At 43.0% G+C, this 19,813-nt stretch overlaps 2 long non-coding RNA genes across 6 annotated transcripts; one reads left to right on the top strand and one right to left on the bottom strand.

The window, feature by feature from the left end:
- Positions 1–46: 46 nt before the first annotated feature.
- LOC140590666 (uncharacterized) lies at positions 47–8,925 on the bottom strand. Of its 3 annotated transcripts, none has more exons than XR_011991513.1 (7): positions 8,794–8,925; positions 8,458–8,567; positions 7,779–7,819; positions 5,934–5,996; positions 2,957–5,733; positions 2,099–2,187; positions 47–323 (listed from the first exon to the last, which is right to left on the bottom strand). It is a non-coding gene; the product is annotated as an uncharacterized lncRNA (long non-coding RNA). The 3 variants fall into 3 exon arrangements; XR_011991507.1 differs by lacking the exon at positions 47–323 and having other exon boundaries at positions 1,324–2,187; positions 2,957–5,422; positions 5,620–5,733; XR_011991501.1 differs by lacking the exon at positions 47–323 and having other exon boundaries at positions 1,324–2,187.
- An 11-nt stretch (positions 8,926–8,936) lies between these two features.
- LOC111837822 (uncharacterized) lies at positions 8,937–19,303 on the top strand. Of its 3 annotated transcripts, none has more exons than XR_011991541.1 (5): positions 8,937–13,003; positions 13,166–13,894; positions 14,143–14,342; positions 14,694–14,835; positions 15,263–19,303. It is a non-coding gene; the product is annotated as an uncharacterized lncRNA (long non-coding RNA). The 3 variants fall into 3 exon arrangements; XR_011991547.1 differs by having other exon boundaries at positions 13,166–13,573; positions 13,680–14,342; XR_011991535.1 differs by having other exon boundaries at positions 13,166–14,342.
- Positions 19,304–19,813: the final 510 nt, after the last annotated feature.

Genomic DNA, 19,813 nt, shown 5'->3' on the forward strand with positions numbered 1-19,813 from the left:
TTGGATTTAAGCTCCTCTTGTTACTTGAGGTATACTCTTTATTAATCATTTTTATGTCAATGCGCCACAAAGCCGGAGCTGACAGGGGGGGTTAGTGGGAAAGAGATAGAGAGAGAAAGTGAGAAAGGGGTGAGAGACAGAGGAAGTAGAAAAATAAATACATAATAAAAATAAAAATAAAATAAGGAGGGGGGTCAGAGAGAGCGAGAGACAGGGAAGAGAAATAATACATAACAAACAGTAGAACAAAAAGGAAAGAGTAATAAGAGGACAGCTTCTGCATCTTGCTGCTTTACACCGTATCATCACACCAGCTGCTGTATCTGAAAGATAAGATCCAGGGACACACTCAAACAGTATACACACAAAGAAACCAGTGGTACCATTATGACATGGGAATGTGCTTGTGCCAGTATCTGCTTCTGGAATTAAATACGTTAATACCAACGAAAGAAAATAAATATATATGCATAAGCAGACCACCAGGAACACTGTCTAAATATCGTCGTACCCGTATCTGCATCTGAGAGGAGGGAGTGGAAGCCACACACCAACTTTCACACACACTCTCACACACACACACACCCAGACAAGGGGAAAGAGGGATAAAATAGGGGAAGAGAGCCCTAGGCTCTCTTGTGTGTGTGTGTGCGCGCATGTCTGTGTGTGTGTGCATTCTAAGTGTATGTGTGTTGATATGAAAGTGTGTGTATGTGTGTGCGTGTGCATATGTACGTGTATGTGTGTGTGTGTACGCATATGTGTATGTGTGTATGTTTGTGTGTTGTGAGTGTATGTATGAGTGTGCAGGTTAACATGGAATGATTCCCAGTGAGTGTGCGAGGCCACAACAACACCGCCCTGGGGCCCCCAGACGGCCGGGAGAGCCCCGACGGGTCACGGACCCAGCCGCCCCACAGCGGCCAGGTACCCGGGCCCCCGCCACCGGACGGCTGCGCGCCCACCCAAGGAAGGCAGGGAAGGAGGCACCGGGCGCCCCCCACCGGCGAGCACGAGGCAGGAACCCCACGGCCACAGGCGGCAGCGCGCCGCCCCCCCCCGGGAGGCCGGCCACGCAGGCACGGACAGAGCCCGGACCCCGGACCACCCGCACACCCTGCCGGGGCCCCACTAGCCCCGGGGAGACCCGCCCCCCCCAAGACCCCCACCTGGGGGACCAGGGGGACACCCCGAGAGCCACCAAGCACACCCGCCCCTGACCCCCCCTCCCCCAAGCCCAGATCCCAACCCTCCCTCCCCAGCCCCCGCATCCTCCCTCTCCCATGTCCCCTCACTGCCGCCCCCACACCGCCCCATCATCCACGTGCTCATCCTGGTCACTCTACGAAGAGACCTGCTGGCAGGATGCTGCAGAGTTGTTGCTGCCGGTTCTCTGGCAAGTGACTCAGGTCCAGCTGACTGTCTCCCCCACGGCCTAACAAGTACTGCTCACTATACTCCTCTTTCTTCTCGACTGCCCGGATCAGCATCGCTGTCACCTCTGGTTGCGGATTGGCTCTGGCTCCGGTCTATCACTCCACTTCTTCAGCATGTTGACATGGAAGACCTGGTGTTTCTTGTGATAGTCTGGCATATGAACCTCGTACGTCACCTGTCCCATCTTGCGGGCCACAGTGTAGGGCCCCTGCCATTTCACCAAGAGCTTGTTGTCTGAGCTGGGCAACAAAAGCAGGACCCGATCACCAGACTGGAAAGAGTGCGTACGGGCTGACTGGTTGTACCACGCCTTCTGGCGATCTTGAGCTTTCTGGAGATTCTCTCGTGCCATGGCAGATGTAGCCGCCAGCATCTCCCTCATCTTCAGGACGTAGGAGATGATGTCTGTCTTACTTGAAGATTCTCCCTCCCAGGTCTCCTTCAGAACATCCAGTGGGCCCAATACCTGATGCGCTCGAACGGTGAGAATCCCGTTGACGCCTGCGGGACCTCCCGGTATGCAAATAACAGGTAAGGAAGCCACTGATCCCAGTCCTTTCCAGTGTCATCCACAAACTTCCGGAGCATATTCAGTAGGGTTTGATTGAAACGCTCCACAAGTCCATCAGTCTATGGGTGGTAAGGAGTGGTTCTGACTCACCTAATGCCTAAAAGATCATACAACTGCTTAAGAGTTCTACTCATAAAATTATGTCGAAGTCCATGGAAGAGTCACTTCTCCATGCAGGCCTGTGTGGGGTGTAGAGATGAAACGGTATGAAAATTTAATATCATGATTATCGTGACCAAAATTATCACGGTTATCAGTATCATCGCGGTGTTGTTAAAATGGGCTGAAAATGTTCAAAAAGTATTGATATACAAACTGAAATCATTCCATCAAATTTTATATTAAAAACCACAAATACAATTAGCTGCATCATACCCTTTAAACATAAATAATAATAATGATAATTTAGGAAATAAAAAATCAATCCAATGTTTTTTTTTTTTTAAAAGAACTTCATTATCCTCATAATAAAACAAACACTGTGTATTCCGCTATCATTGATTCTGGTTTGTTCTTGTTTCTATATTTCAGTCCTGAAACTAACTATTCTAATATCTCCCCTCTACAATAACACGTAGCAGAAAATTATGACTTTATTCTTGAAATCTTGTTTGTGTTATTGTTAATACTTTCTGGGATTCCGATTGTAGTGGGTGCCCGATTGTGTAAACCACCAAGCGTGTGTGTGCCTTTCACTCCAGCGTCAGGCCTCCCTCTGTTTCCCCATTCTGTCTGTTCGGTGGTTCTTTGATCCCTGGGTTAGTCCTTTCAAATGCGTAATAAAAGAGTGATGTTTCCACTTAAAAACAAGTCCCCTCGTTTCTCATCCTTGCTGCGCTGCCTCAGTCTGCCACACACCATAGTAAGCTTTTCAAAGCACACTGATCAACCACAAGGTTAAGGGTAGGTCAAATCTTAAACGGTTATACTAAATATTGGAAAATTTACCGTGGTTAACCATGAAACATAACCGTTTCATCCCTAATGGGGTGGTAGATTGAAGACTCCCCTGGCACCATCCAGTCATGTGGGAAGAAAGGCAGAGAACATTGGTGGTTAAAACATGCACAGACACATTAATAGAGAAGCACAGTAGACCAAAATGGCACATACAGCACCACCAGCATCAGGAGTTCAGCAGACCAAGAGCTCTGAGTATCAGGAACCTCCCCAGACATGCCCTGTTTACGTCTCAACAGCTATGCCCCTCCAGGAAATCCCGCCAACTGTACAGACCCCTTCATAACTGCCCCACTGGCTCCACTTTGGAACCACGCTGCTCCCTATCCCTATCTTCCGACTGTCAGTTGTCTGTTTCTGGAGGTCTGGTTCACTAGCTTGTCGCTACTATACATATACTCACGGCTGGATACCGGATTCCAACTAAAGCCTCCGCCCGCCGGCATCCGACACCGATAGGGCGGCAGTCGTTCAGGTATAAAATGATGATGAGCTGGCTGGGTGAAAATAAGGAGGACACTGGAGCCCGAGATATGAGTTAGAAAAGTCATTTAATGATTATTGTGAGTTAGGTTAGTTACAATCATCGTTCAAGAGTCATCGTTCAAGAGTCATCGTTCGAGAGTCATCGTTAGTGAGTCAGCGTTGGTGATATCATAAAGGCTGCCCACAGCAATGGGAAAAAAAGTTGCGCAGGTCCATTCGGACAAGTGTGGCGCTGATGTAAAAAAATATAACATAACAAAGATTGTGCTTCATAGTATAATCGCGGTTCTTATCCCTGGCGTGGTTTGTCAACGAGCTGCGATGAGTACATGTTCCTTAGCTCCTTCCCACAGTCTACTCGTCAACTTCCATCATTCTGTCATCCTTCCTGTGAATCTGAATGAGACTCGGAAAATACTGTTGCAAGATCATCAGTTTCTGGGAATCTGTTTGCCCCATATTATAAAGAAGAGTAAACAGATTTTGGAATCCGCTACACATCTTTGCAATAGTATTGACGGTTGATAAAACACCCTCAACATCTTGCCTCCCTAACATATGCCAGATAAATTCGGCAATGACAACAATGGTGTGTCCTCCCTTCATTGCTTCACAGATAAATTTTAACAGAGGTTCACGTTTATTTTGTTCTATCATCTGCAGGAGCAAATTCTGCAATATAAACTTCATGGGAATGCCAAACTCAATCGTGCTTCCATCAGGAAATGTGTGGCCACCAGTGTGCATGCCTAGCAAATGTGAATTATCCCCAATGATTGGGGAACCCGAAGACCCATGAAGCATAGTTGTGTTATAATGCAATAATGTACCCTGTACATATTTGGTATGTTTAACAAGGTACTTTTCATCAATGATGAAACTTTCATCAATCCTTTTTCCCCCACCACCAGGGTGACCAATGATGTAGATCCCTCCCGTCTCTGAGGGAGGTCCATATGTACTTAGAATAGCAGGAGGTAGTATCTGAACCTCATGCTCCTGCAGATCCAGCTCCAGTAAAGCAAAATCCATCTCACATTGCCAAGTTTCCCCATTGCACATGTAAGCAACAACCTTTGGTTTTACGGTTAAAGGGGGGGAGTATGTTCCACCCCTCATGAATTTGACGCAAACCTCCTGTAAAATTCCTTCTTTGATAGTGCCGATAATGACATGTACATTTGTTAGAATATAACGATCAAACAGCAAGAAGCCTGTACCTTCTGGGAGCCCGTTAACACAAATGCAACAAACCGCAGCCCAGTGCCGAAAGCCTTGCCAGTTCTCTAACACAGAACGTTCTTCAGTGACAGAGACTGTATATTTGCATTTTATTGCTAGTTCACGTGTCTTTTCAATCCTCTCTTTGATCAAAGACTCTACGATTGTGGAGCCGTTATATTCAGTCACCCTGCGTATATTTCCGTGAGATTCAAAATAATGGGCGCCAGCAGAGTGTGATGCTCTGTTTACGAACCGGAAAATTTCCTCAAAGATTATGCAGCCCAAAGGCCTAGTAAAGGAACATGGTATAGTATTGTACCTCAATTCTCGATTCAACAACAGGAGATTATTGGGATATATAACGAGGCACTTTCTTTCTTCAGTAATGAAACTTGGATCAACACCGCCCCCATCAGAGTAACCTATACTGTCGATCTCTCTCATCTCTGAGGGAGGTCCATATGTACTTAGAATAGCAGAAGGTAGTATCTGAGCCTCTTGGTCTCGCGGATTCAGCTCCAGCAAAGCAAAATTCATCTCCAATTGCCAATTTTCCACATTACACACGTAAGGAACAACCTTTTGTTTGGAGTATGTTCTACCCTTCATAAATTTGACAGAATCCTGCTGCAAAATTCCTTTTTCGATAAAATAAACGTCATTTGCTGGCATCCTCTTGTCAGAGAAGCCTGTTACTTTGATCTTCTTTTTCCTTTTCTTCATCAGCTGAACTCGATTTTGAAACTGTACATTAAAATGGAAATGATGATAAACAACTACATGGTTACCTATACCTAACATACTTATTAGCAATGATGACTAGGTAAAGAATTCAGACTTACGTTACATAAAATGATATTCATTATAATTCTTTATAAATACTTATTCTACGCCATTTCCCCTTGATAAAAAGTCTTATAAATGTGCATCGATGCTCGTACCTGAGATCTTGCATATGCTTCCATCTCGTCAGTGAAGCCGGTCAGTAAGCGTACCAGGTCTTTTACTTTCTTCTTTTTATTTATTTTCTTCATCAGACGGACTCGATTTTGAGACTGTAAATTATAATGGAAATGATGACAAACAACTATAATTCATTTTTAACTACCAAACTTAAGGGTTTTTACATAATGTGCAAATTTGCTGTATATAGTTTACATAAAATAATTTATAGATTTATAATTCTTTATAAATACTTATTCTATGCCATTTCCCCTTGATAAACAATCTTATAAATGTGCATTGGTGCTCGTACCTGAGATCTTTCTTCTTTCTTCTTTTTTTTTATTTTCTTCATCAGACGGCCTCGATGTTGAGACTGTAAATTACAATGGAAATGATGACAAACAACTATAACTCATCTATAACTACAAAACTTAAGGATTTTTACATAATATGCAAATTTGCTGTATATACTTTACATAAAATGATTCATAGATTTATAATTATTTTAAAATACTTATTTTAAGATATTTATCTGCTATTAATTTTACCTTATGTATGTGTTAGGCTTTATTTATTCATATGATATTCTAATTTAGGCAAGTAGCAAGTTTTAATATACATTTCACAGACCATGATTTGCATTAACCAGATTATTTTTAGCAGCATGTTCTTCATTCATCAACATACACTATATGGACAAAGTACTGGGACACCTGGCCATCACACCTACAGGAACTTTTATGACATTCTATTGAAACCCCCAGGCATCAATATGGAGTTGGTCCCCTCTTTGCTGCTATAACAGCTGCCACTCTTCTGGGAAGGCTGTCCACAAGATTTTGAAATGTGTCTGTGGGAATTTTTGCCCATTCATCCAGAAGAGCATTTGTGAGGTCAGGCACTGATGTTGGATGTGGAGGCCTGGCTCACAATCTCCATTCTAGTTCACCCCAAAGGTTTGGGTTGGTTGGTGGGGTTGAGGTCAGGGCTTCCACACCAAACTCACCCAACCATGTTGTTATAGACCTTGCTTTGTGCACTGCGGCACAATTCCCAAACTGTTCTCACAAAGTTGGAAGCATAAAATTGACTAAAATGTTGTGGTATGCTGAAGCATTAAGAGTTCCCTTCACTGGAACTAAGGACCCTAGCCCAATCCCTAAAAAACAACCCCATACCATTATCCCTCCTCCAACATACTTTACAGTTGGCATAATGCAGTCAGGCAGGTAACGTTCTCCTGGCATCCGCCAAACCCAGACTTATCCATCAGACTGCCAGAGAGAGAAGCATGATTTGTCACTCCACAGAACACGTTTCCACTGCTCCAGCGTCCAGTGGCAGTGTGCTTTGTACCACTCCATCTGACACTTGGCATTGCACTTGGTGATCTGAGCCTTGCATGCAGCTGCTCGGCCATGGAAGCCCATTCCATGAAGCTCCCAGGCACAGTTTCTGTGTTGGGGTTAATGCCAGAGGAAGTTTGGAACTCTCTAGTTGAGTCAATAGAGCTTTGGCAACTTTCATGCACTATGCAGCTCAGCACTCAGCGACCCCACTCTGTTACTTCACATAGTCGGCCACTTTGTGGCTGAGTTACTGTTGCTCCAAAATGCTTCCACTTTGCAACAATACCAATTACAGTTGACTACGAAATATCTAACAGGGAAGAAATTTCACTAACTGATTTATTGCAAAGGTGGCATCCTATGACGGTACCATGCTTGAATTCACTGAGCTCTTCAGAACGACCAGTTTTTTCAGAAATGTTTGTAAACCTGACAGCTTGCCAAGGTGCTTGATTTTATACACCTGTGGCAATGGGTCTGAATGATACATCTGAATTTGATGAATAAGAGGTTTGTCCCAATACTATTGTCCATATAGTGTATGTTTTCTCAGCAGGAAAGGCAAACCAAAGGGTGCTCCTTTAGCGTGAGCTTTACCGGCTTTCGTGCTTAAATGAGTTCCGATGACGAATGCATTTTATTGTGTTACGTTTTCAATCACTTTATTCTTTAATAAAGGGATACACTGAGAATAAAGCCAAAGCAGAGGTTGAAGTCACATTGTTATTATGTGGGCTGATCTGGTAAAGCACATGCTAAAGTGGCACCAACCAAAACATATTAACAGATGTTAATTAAAGGCTTACCTCCCTGAGGAAATTCTGATTGGAGACCATTGTGTTGTTATCTGTGACAAAAAAAGTCTAAATTATATTAAGAAAAGGAAAATTACAATGCAGATAGAACAATATTTAAAAGCATTCAGACAAGTATAACTTAAAATGTCAATACGGGGAGTCCTCGGGTTACGACACAGTTCCGTTCCTATGACAGTGATGTAACCCTAATTTTGGTGTAAGTCAAAACACACCCTTGTTCTGATCTCTTTACAATGTGTAATTTCACTTCCATCATGATGGCTTTCCTCTTCACAAAAGGAACACTTGTGCTTTTAACAGTCCGAAATGGCGTAGGTAAGTGTACTGGGGGACGCCAACTCCCTCACTCATACACCGCATTACTGTGTATTTTTCCACCGCACGCAACCAAACTAGTTCGCCCACGTAGTCTGTAAGTATGATGCTAATGGCATAAGCCAAAACACTCAAGTTAGGACAGATAATGAAAAGCAAATATTTAGCAAAAGTATATAGGCTTGAAACTTGAATACTGAAGCTAGATCATTCTAGAATACCTGTGATTACCAAGAATACGGCACAGAATATCCATTAAACAAACAAAATTAGTACAAACACTCTGGCATCCTTATAAAAATACTTAAATACAAGCACATTTGATTTAATCTATTTTTAAATAATATATTACCGTCTCAGGCGTTGAAAGACTTTCTGACTAGTTTTCGTAGTCACATAGACAATCCAGGAAGATCCAGATGAATCCAGATGAATTGATCGAGAAGCTTCGACTTGTTCTTCCTTACAGGAAATACGTAACGTCACATGCTCTTATGAATATTCAAATACAGGAAGCACTTTCCTCAGAGGGTATATATCTTCTGTTTCTTTCAAAAACAATTTGGCTTAAAAGTAGCAGTAAAGAAAATGTGGTATTATAGAGAAAGAGAGCAGAAGAGAGAAACTAAGACAGAGAAATGTCATTTAGTAAACAGAATAAGAAAAATCAGGAAATGGCTGCACTCACCTGCACCTAAGAATACAGCTGGGTTTTGTGGTACAACAGTCGATGTGGAGCCTATGCGACTGGCGTGAAGATGCAGACCGTTATGCCGATGCTGGATCATGATTCTCCAGTGGTGGGTATGTAGATCATCCATGACAAAGAAAAGTCTCCAACGAGTGGTGTAGGTGTCAGAAAGTGCGTTTGCTGCTTTCCAGAGTGCCTGTCTGGACCACATCAAAAGGGAGTGTATGTCGGTGATGGTGCTGGCTATGGGGGGGCCTGATCGAGCGAGAGCATTCAAGGCTGTGTGTGTTGCTCTGGTACTGTTGCAAGGTCAGCAATGTGCCTGGAGGTCCAGAGCCTTAAAACTTTTTGGATAAAGAATTCCGCTACTGCATCAGGTTGACGGTGTTAGTTGATAACCTGTGGATTTTCAGTGGACTTATGAATATTATATTGCATAGATCTGATGGAGACCTGGAATGTACAATGAGAGGGGCAGGGTGTATGAATGAGTGTCCTGAGGATACTGAAGAATCTTAAAATGACTGATTTTTCATGGCAGAAAAACAAAAGCCAATTAAAAGCAATGTGTCTTTTTTCCCTTGGCTTACTTGCTTGTCTGTTTGTCTGTGTTTCTGTGTGTGAGAAGCATTTGAAACAACTATACTGTATTTTAAGGGTCAATAAAAATTTTGATAATAATGACACTGTCTGTTCCAATACCTTATATTCATTTAATAAATATACAAATGACAAATAGATGGCAATCTGCCTGAGACATAAAGAAAAAGAAAGAAATCGATTAATTATAATGATCATCTGCTTACAGTGATTAACTTTACTCAGAAATGATAACTGTAAGTGGTTTCCAGTTTTTAAAACCCCAAAGGAACACAAGAATAACCCTCTGGGGTCTGAGGCATCTCAGCCACTTTAGAGGTAGTCTGAGATGAAAGTTAAGTACGGTAGGCCTATTTGTCATTTCAGCCATATACACGGTATACAGTGAAACTAAACATTTCCCGCCAGGGCCAAGGTGCACAAAGAACAAAAGGACCGAAACAACACAAGACTACACAAGTGCAATTTACAGAACAAAACAACATACAGTGCAGTCAACAAAGTAGTAACCGGGCTGGTATGAATGGATATTTGAATAAACAGTATTAATGCAGATGCAGTATTACCCCCAGCGTGAACGAGCGGGTCCTTGTACAGCGCGGATTGGCTGCAGGAACGGACGGCTGTTTGTCTATGCTGGACTACCTCCACCTCCCCATTCCCCTCCCCTGTTGCAAGTCTCGACTTAGTGTTGTGAGCTGTGGTGACTATGTGCTTATTGCTGAGGTGTTTTTTTCTGTTCCTATATTGTACTTCCTACTGGAGTACAGTCTGGGGGCTGTTTTTTTTTATTCACCTCCACTCTCCTCACGTAATCTGTTTCTCTGAGTTTTCCTACAGTCCCCTGTCTTCCTGACCTGTCTGCCCCCCTATAATGTTTGTGTATGTATGGTCGGGTTGATGGCCTGCTTTTCGCTGGTACTTGTGACTAGTGACATGGTGAATTGCAACAGCAATAAAGGGAATCAATCAATATACTGTATTCTAGCAGCAAGACGGCAATAAATACTTCACGTATCAAAAAAACATTTATTCCAAAGTGCTACAAATGCTTTTATCCAGCACAATCTCAGCACCAATAATCTGAGACCATTTAGAATATCATTCTGTTTTTGTTTAAATCAACTTTACAGTAAGTATACACTTTTCAAAAACCTATTTTCAGAGGTGCTGAGAAATTGTAAAGAAAAACACGTTAGAAACATTTCTAACCAAGATTTTTGAGCTCTGGAGCTTATAGACATATAGGTTGACTACACATACTGTATGTGATTGAAGCATTCTGAAATTTCAGGTGGTTTGATTAGTAAAGTTCTAGAACTTTGGAGTGACACTATTTTTTCAAAGTCAGTGGCCTACACAATGAATATTGATGAGATAGGTATCAACACACCTGTAATGATTTTGTGTACTGTCAATGTAATGTCATTGTTACTGCTCCCACACTCATCACTTTGGAATGTCAGTTTGAAATGTAAGAAGAAGCAATTATAGATTTCTACAGTTTATAACATGCAATGGATTCAATGTTGATGAATAAAAAGTGCAATGACATCATAATTACATCATTTTGGCTCTGACCCTGCTTGTTACTTGGACTCTGTTTTGGTTATCCCCAATAAAGGCCTTTTGGACCTTTCCCAAGTGTTCTGTTATTACAGAATACCTCACCGACACAATGGACATGCAGGAGCAGGTTCAGTCTATGACGGAACTAGTCGGTCAAATTCTTCAGGCACGAGCCTCTCTCGTTCCTCTTCCAAGTTCACCTACCCAGTTGGCTGTTCCCATAGCCGCTTCTCATCTCTACGATAGTGATCCCGACTCCTGCCAAGCCTTTTTGATGCAGTGTGGATTATACATCACCCACCACTCAGATCAGTTCCTGTCGGATGAGGATCACGTGCACTTTGTGATATCCCTCCTTGGAGGGTGAGCCTTGATATGGGCCACAGCGCTATGAGCTGAGCAAAGTCCTCTCCTACAATCTTCTTGTGCTTTCCAGGAGGCTTTTTGCGAGGTCTTTGATCACCCCGCGGTCGGACGAAATCTGAGCAATCAACTTTTCGACCTACGGCAAGGAAATCGCTCAACCTTAGACTTCTCCCTGGAATTCCACACTGTAGCCGCCGGGTTGAGTTGGCCTACCGACTGCCTCCAGACCATTTACCGTTGCGCCATACAACCACAGCTATGGGCTGAGCTAGCATGCTGAGGAACCACACGATCCTTTGACAAGTATGTGAAGCTTTCCATCACCCTAGACAATGTCATCTGGGAACAACGTCCATCGTCTCAACCTCCCGTCAAAACTCTAACAGCCCTACCACCACGTCCAGAGGATCCAGAGCCAATGATCGTAGGGCGAACACACCTATCAGCAGAGGAATGCGAATGCCGGATGAAGAAAGGCTTGTGTGTTTATTGCGGGGAGGCGGGACATATCCTCCGAAACTGCCCCATCTGACCACTGAGACGCAGTTCGAAGACACTCGGGTAAGAACTCTCCATGACCCAGACCCAGATGACTGTCTCAGGCGAACTTATTTGGGGGAACTGCAGGGTTCAATGCCCCGCCTTGGTGGATTTGGCAGCTGCCGAAAATTTCACTGATAGAGAATTTGCCTGTATAAACTAACTCCCGATAGAATCCCTTCAACAACCCTTATGTGTGTGAGGCATAGATGGTAACTGTCATGACAAGGGACACCACCCCCGGGAATTGACGTCACGCCTACCCGACTATTTAAACCCCGCACGGAGATCGCTCCGTGCGAGGTATTGTTAGTTATGACACTTCCAAGCGAACCTAATCCCTGTCTCTGTTTCAGCTCCGTTCCGCCCGATTCTCCCTACTCCCTTTGCCCGCGCCTCCTTCTCCTCCCCACCTCCCTCCCGGCCAGCCCTGATCGTCCCACGTGGTTCCTCCTCGTGTGTCTTGTCCACGTCATCGGACGGATTTCCCGGCTTCCCGACTCCCCTACGCCCGGCTTCAAGACATCCCCTCTGGACGCTCCTTCGGCTTCGGTGAACTGTATCGGACTGATCTCTGGTTTCGACCCCGCTTGTCTTCTGGATCCGATCCTGCCTCGTCCCAATAAAAGACTTCTGAGCTCACCCGGGTGTTCTGTCGTAACAGTAACTCCCTGATGTCCGGTCCAGTTACGTCTCACACAGGTCCGGTTACGTTGAAAGTCGGGATGTGTCATCAGGAAACCATTAGATTTTTAGTCAATTTCGTCTCTGAGGGATCCGATCATTTTAGGGTTCCCCTGGTTAAGGGAACATGATCCTAGGATAGGGTGGAAAACCAGAGAAATCCTAACGTGGTCCCCGAACCTTTTCAATTCCTGCCTGTCTCTCCCATGTCGAGTATCCTCCTTAGAAAGGCCACTTCCGGAGGACCTCACAGTGATCCCTGAAGAATATCACCGCTTTCAAAAGGTCTTCAGTAAAGCGGAAGTCTATGGCCTTCCACCACACCGACCATCTGACTGTGCTATCGAGCTCCTGGAAGGAGCCACTCTACCCCGAAGCCGGCTCTATGCCCTGTCCCGATCAGAAGAGGAGGCAATGCGGACCTCCATCTCTGAGGCACTGGAGCAAGGTATTATTCGCCCCTCCACCTCTCCTTTAGCAGCGTGATTTTTCTTCATGGAAAAGAAGGATGGAGGTCTGTGTATAGACTATGATCGCCCGTGTATAGACTACCGCGCTCTCAATGCAATCGCAAAGAAAAAACGGGAGCCTCTCCCTCTTATCCCCTCAGCATTGGAGCAGCTTCGACAAGCCAAAATCTTTTCCAAACTCGATTTGCGAAGCACCTACAATCTCATTCGAATCGGAGAGGGAGATGAATGGAAGACATCTTTCCTAACTACTGGTCAGTATGAATATCTCGTTATGCCATATGGTTTGGCTAACAGTCCGTCTATCTTCCAGGCTTTCATCAACAGCATCTTCCATGACATGCTGAATAGGTTTGTCATCACCTACATAGACAACATCCTAATTTACTCTGACAGTTCCACTCAACACGTGGAACACATTCAGCAAGTTCTTCAATGATTAGCCGATCACCACCTTTACATCAAGGGAGAGAAGTGTGAGTTTCATCGTACGTCTATTCAATTTTTGGGTTACCACATCCGGCCAGGAGAGGTGGCTATGGACCCAGGTAAGATCAGGGCTGTCCTTGAGTGTCCTCGACCTAGTACTGTAAAAGAGATTCAGAGATTCCTTTTGTTCACCCATTTCTATCGTCGCTTCATTCGGGGTTTTAGTGCAGTAGCAGGGCCTCTAACTAACCTTCTTAGAGGAGGAATAAAGAAACTTATCTGGTCCGAGGCAGTGTCGCATGCCTTCACCGAATTAAAAGGGAGATTCTGCACAGCTCCAGTATTATGACAGCACGATCCAGAAGAGCCCTTCATTATCGAAGTGGACACCTCCGAAGTCGGAATCGGAGCTGTGCTTTCACAGAAAGATGCTAAGTCAGGTAAAATTCACCCCTGTGCATTTCTGTCCAAGAAACATTCCCCTGCCGAGTGTAATTATGATGTTGGAAATCGTGAATTGTTAGCCATAAAAGATGCCTTAGAGGAGTGGAGACATTGGCTAGAGGGAGCTAAACACCCATTCCAGGTGCTCACGAACCATCGTAACCTACAATATCTGCAATCCACTAAGCATCTTAATCCCCGTCAAGCCAGATGGGCTCTGTTTTTTACCCGGTTTAATTTTCAGGTGTCCTTTATCCCTGGAACAAAGAACGTGAAGGCGGATGCGCTCTCCCATTGCTTTCCTCATCAAAGGGTATCCGAAGATCCGACTCCAATCCTGTTTCCCACCTGCTTCGTCGGCCCTATTCAGTGGGAAATGGAGCGTCAACTCCAACAGCACAACATGGGACATGCCCCACCATCTGACTGCCCACCGGGACACACGTATGTACCATCCCAGCTGAGAAACTCAATCCTCCAATGGGTCCACACCTCCCTGGGTTTAGGACATCCCGGGGTGGATGCCACTACTCGACTCGTAGTAAAACGCTACTGGTGGCCCAGCTGGAGACATGAGACGTCCCTCTATGTTTTATCTTGCCCCATTTGTGCTCAAAATAAATCACCGACTCAGCCCCCGTCTGGACTGCTTCACCCTCTACTGGTTCCCACACGACCCTAGTCTCACTTGGCTGTGGACTTCATAACAGATCTTCCCCCCTCTCAGGGAAATACTACCATCTTAACTGTGGTTGACCGCTTCTTTAAGATGTATCATCTCATTCCCCTCTCCAGGTTACCATCTCGCTAGAGCTCGGTGAGCTGCTCTTCCAAGTGGGTATTCCGCTACGACAGCTTGCCCGAGGACATGTCAGAATGAGGACCCCAGTTCACCTCACAAGCATTCCGGGCTCTGTGTACCTAAATGAACATCAGGGTAAGTCTCACAACTGCTTATCACCCCCAGGTGAACGGACAGGCGAAGAGACTGTTATCCATGAATTGAAGTGATGTATTTTTATTGCATTTCATCACTAGGCAGCTGGTGAGGTGTTGGTTGCTGGGTTGAGTCTTCTCCCCTCCCACTGGTGGTTTGGCTCCTCACAGTTTCATGTGCCATCTTTGCATATCAGAGTTGTGGGTGGGGTGAGGGTTTTGGGGAGCATGTGCTTTGTTTTTTTTTCCATTGCCCAATTTATTGCTTTGCGTCCCACACCAACTACTTTGCATGTTTCATGTTTCATGACCAGGTTAATATACAATGTCCAATGTAAACATTGTTAGTCTTAATTTTACAGGAATAAATCATCATGTGATTAAGAGGCAAAAGACAATTTCCTTTAAGACGGAGAATTGCCTTGCAGGTATTCTACAGGAGACCCATTTGTCTGACCTTGAGCATATTAAATGAAGAACCTGGGTGGGCCAGGTCTTCTCCTCTCAACACATGCAGCTGTGGAGTGACTGTTCTCATATGACAACCTCTTCCGTTTAAATCAGATGGAGAAAATAAAGATTTGGAGGGATGCTATGTTCTCTTATTTAGGCCCAATCCCAATTCTACCCCTTACCCCTACACTTTCCCCTACCCCTCCGTTTGGGTGTCTCAATTCTCTTTTGATTGGAGGGGTAGGGTTAAGGGGAAGGGCTAGATAGCCCTCGAAACGAAGATTTTTCGGGACCTCACTTCAAACGAAGGGCTAAGAGAAATTTACAACATGGCTGCCCACTCGAGCAAGCAGACCCATAAATGTTAAGTAATTTTTGCCATTAATAAGGATTTTTATGACATTTTTTCATTACATGTATATTACCATCAATCTTGTGTTTGTGTTTACGGTGATGTTCTGTAAAGAAACGTTTGAAAAAAAATCGCTAAAGTTTGCTTGCGGATAGCACTGATTGCACAATATTAGGAAATATATTTTTTATGTCATATAACGTTACCCGGTAACTGACTGCATGTGGTAACGCGTTGTTTTGTTTTGCTTACGGCCATATGTGTACATGTAAATGAACGGTGCTTACACTATTCGTACTTATTGCAACATGACAACATTTTTGTAAATTATATTCTGTATAGGGACAGCTGAGGAAACCCGAAGGCTCATACTAGGGGTGTGCAAAGCAGCCGGTATTTGTATCTGTATTTGTATTTGTTGAGGGGGGAAAAGTATTTGTATTTGTATTCGAGTAAAATTCAAAATAGGCGTAAAAATCCAGTTTTTTGCGTTGCACTTCTAATTCACGTTATAGTGTAAGTATTCTTTAATTATATCCATTATAATAATTATGGATATGCAGTAGACAGAGTAACTTAAACGTACCATATAACTCCTACAAGTGCATACAATTCGACACAACTACACAAGCATTGTTTTAACCTTTTTAACCAAACGTTAACGTTACTCTGTCAACAGCCTATTGTGTAAATTACCGAGCTAACAGAGCTACAGTACGTAAACAGAGCGAACATGAGAGCACCTGACTGCAGACGTCAATAATGCAGCGTAATGGAATAATCTCCCGATCAAACTCCGCTTCCCGAAAGTTATAAACTGCCTCCGGAACCCAGTTAAGGTACAAAAATCTATTCAACAAAAATAGTGATAATTAAGTCTTTTTTCGCTCAGCCGAGCCTTCTCTGTTGCTGTGTGGAGCAGCCTGTGTCAGTCACCTCTTATACCCCCCCCCGACTCCTGAACTCACTCACTCATCCGGGCATGCACTGCGGTCTGAAGAGGAAACGCAGCTTTTTGATATAAAGTTTTTCTTGTTCCCGAATACAAATATTTTTAAAAGTATTTGTTCGAAATAAGTATTCGTAAAAAACACATTATTTGTGCCTTTCCGAATACCGTATTCGGGTTCGGCTCCACCCCTAGCTCATACGTTTTCGAGGTGAAAACGAACATTTGTTTTTAAAGTCCAAATACGGCGCAAAAAAACTTTGGGAGTGAGTAATCTTTACATGCTACGATGCTGACGGCGACATCTTGGAATTTGTGATAAACATCGGCGCCTGTCCTCTGACGTAACGTTAGGAGGTAGTGACAATGGATGATGACGTATAACAGTGTAGTAGTGGTGTCCCATTTCTTAGGGGAAATTTTTTAACCCTACCCCTTTCCACTTCATTTCAAGGGGCAAGGGGTGAGGGGTAGGCAAAGGGGTAGCATATTGTTATAGGTTGTGAATTGCCCCCATGATGTTTCACTCATCCTTCTTCTTTAGGCTTCTAGCTGATCTCTCTGCTTTACCGTTTTCATAATGTAATTCTTGATGGCAACTTTAATTGTGTTCTACAGCCGTGGTCAAAAGTTTTAAGAATGACATAAATATTCATTTTCACAAAGTCTGCTGCCTCAGGTTTTATGAAGAAGCCACTTCTGTCCAAGAACAACATCAGGAACAGACTGATATTCTGCAAAAGGTACAGGGATTGGACCACTGAGGACTGGGGTAAAGTAATTTTCTTTGATGAATCCCCTTTCCAATTGTTTGGGGCATCCAGAAAAAATATTGTCCTGAGTAGAAAAGGTGAGCGCTACCATCAGTCCTGTGTAATGCCAACAGTAAAGCATCCTGAGACCATTCATGTGTGGAGTTGTTTCTCAGCCAAGGGAATGGGCTCACTCACAATTTTGCCTAAGAACACAGCCATGAATAAAGAATGGTATCAAAACATTCTCTGAGACCAACTTCTCCCAACCATCCAAGAGCAGTTTGGTGACTAACAATACATTTTCCAGCATGATGGAGCACCGTGCCATAAAGCAAAAGTGATAACTAAGTGGCCAGAGGAACAAAACAAACTCCTAGCATTGGTTATGCAAGAATATTCTGCCATCAGTCATTTGGCCCAGAAGTTGATTGTCAGCATGCCAGGGTGAATTGAAAAAGTCTTGAAAAAGAAGGGCCACCACTGCAAATATTGACTCTTTGCATAAACTTAATTGTCAATAAAAACCTTTGACACTTGAAATGCTTGTAATTATACTTCAGTAAACCAAAACAAAAAAGATATACAAACAGTGAAAAAGCAAATTTTGTGAAATCCAATACTTGTGTAATTCTCAATACTTTTGGCCATGACTATAGACTCTTGAAAGTGGCAGACTGAAAAGCACCAAACTCTTACAATTTTTTAAAGGATTTAGAGCTATTTGATGTGTGGAGGACCTTAAACCCTAGAGGTAAAGATAAAACTTTTTCCCAGCCCCGTAAATCATTTTTCAAGCTTCTAGAGGAATTGCCGATTGTATACTAAGTACATAATTGGTTTATAATCCTTTTCTAGTCAGTCTCACTTCCTCCCTGTCCTACATTCAAGAAAGGCAATTTGGTTACTCCAATTAGAGTCAGTATGTTTTTAGACTGGGAGGGGGGAAACCTGAAGAAAACCTCATGATGACATAGGGAGAACATGCAAACTCAACATAAATGGAATCCTTGTAGGGATTTGAACCCAAGTCCTAGAGGTGAGTATGCTAACTACTGCACCACTCTTGTTATTTCATCCAGAAGAGCATTTGTGAGGTCAGGCACTGATTGTGGATGTGAAACTCACCCAACCAGGTCTTTATGGACCTTGCTTTGTACACTGGGGCACAGTCATGCTGGAAGAGAAAAGGACCTTCTCCAAACTGTTCCCACAAAGATGGACGCATAGGATTGTCGAAAATGTCTTAATATGCAAAAAAAATTCTTGATATTTCTTGATTGTACACAATTTGCCACCTCTTCCCTGTTCCTGTTCATGGGCAATGCTATGGGAACTGTAAGCAAAAATGGAGCACTGAAGTAAAGAAATAATTACATGAATTATATTGCAATAATCATGAAAGAACAGCATCATGATAAAATATTTTGCCCTATTGTCCAGCATTAACCCTAACAACCCCACTTCCAAAAATCCAAACTATCCCTGATTTAGAACCCGACTGACTGGCTTCAAAAATCTTCCCATGGCAGTAAAATGTTTTTTCAGTGTTAGCATCCATTAATATCAGGTTTCATATAGATATTATGGATATTGTTAAAATCCCTGCTGTCTTTTGTGAATGTCTATTTATTTGTTATCGTTCTGTTTCACAGATGCTGTTGTACATCACCATCCAGGTTCCAAAAAAATCAGACGTAAAATCAATCAGCACAAGAACTTGTGAGTTGAGGCATCACGTGAAGCAAAACAGCAGCATGGACAAAGTTAAATCGAATAAGACTGTTCTTCATTGTCCTCACGGGTTCTACGGCTTGTTTTATCCAGTGAAGAAACAAGGGTAACGGACTGTTCTTTTGGGGCCTTTTTTCCTTTTCTTTTCGTGTTTTGGACCTCTAGCTCATGTTTAAAGTTTGACAACTGAAGGCCAAATCAGTAATAAGTTTGACAACATGGTTTTGAGATGCTGTATTTTATAACCAAATAAATAAATGGAAAATTCAGTATGTTTCAAAACAGAATTAAAGATTTTTCTTGATCAATTGTCATTACTCTGTGGTAATATATAGTAGCTATATGGTAATATATTCCTTTTAATTGTGTTCATGCATTGCGCATGAATGAGCATACATGTTCCCATATAAATGTGAATTATCTATATTGATATGTGATTGATATTTTACAATATACAAGTGGGAATTCAATAATAGTGTACTATTCAATATATTACAATATATTTTTAAAAATACGTTTTGCATTATATTTTTAATTTACTGGAGCAGACACTTGACAAAAATATATTGAAATGTCCATATTTTAAAATATATTTTTGCTATATAGGGGTAAAGTTTACAGTGTTAGATACTTTTATTTTTTATTTCTTATCTTTGGTAGATATGTATGATTCATATGCTTACCTACCTTATCTGGTGTAGTTAAAACTAAGAATTTCATGACGTATATATGACGACAA

Source organism: Paramormyrops kingsleyae, chromosome 1, assembly GCF_048594095.1.
Source record: "Paramormyrops kingsleyae isolate MSU_618 chromosome 1, PKINGS_0.4, whole genome shotgun sequence".
Lineage (NCBI taxonomy): Eukaryota > Metazoa > Chordata > Actinopteri > Osteoglossiformes > Mormyridae > Paramormyrops > Paramormyrops kingsleyae.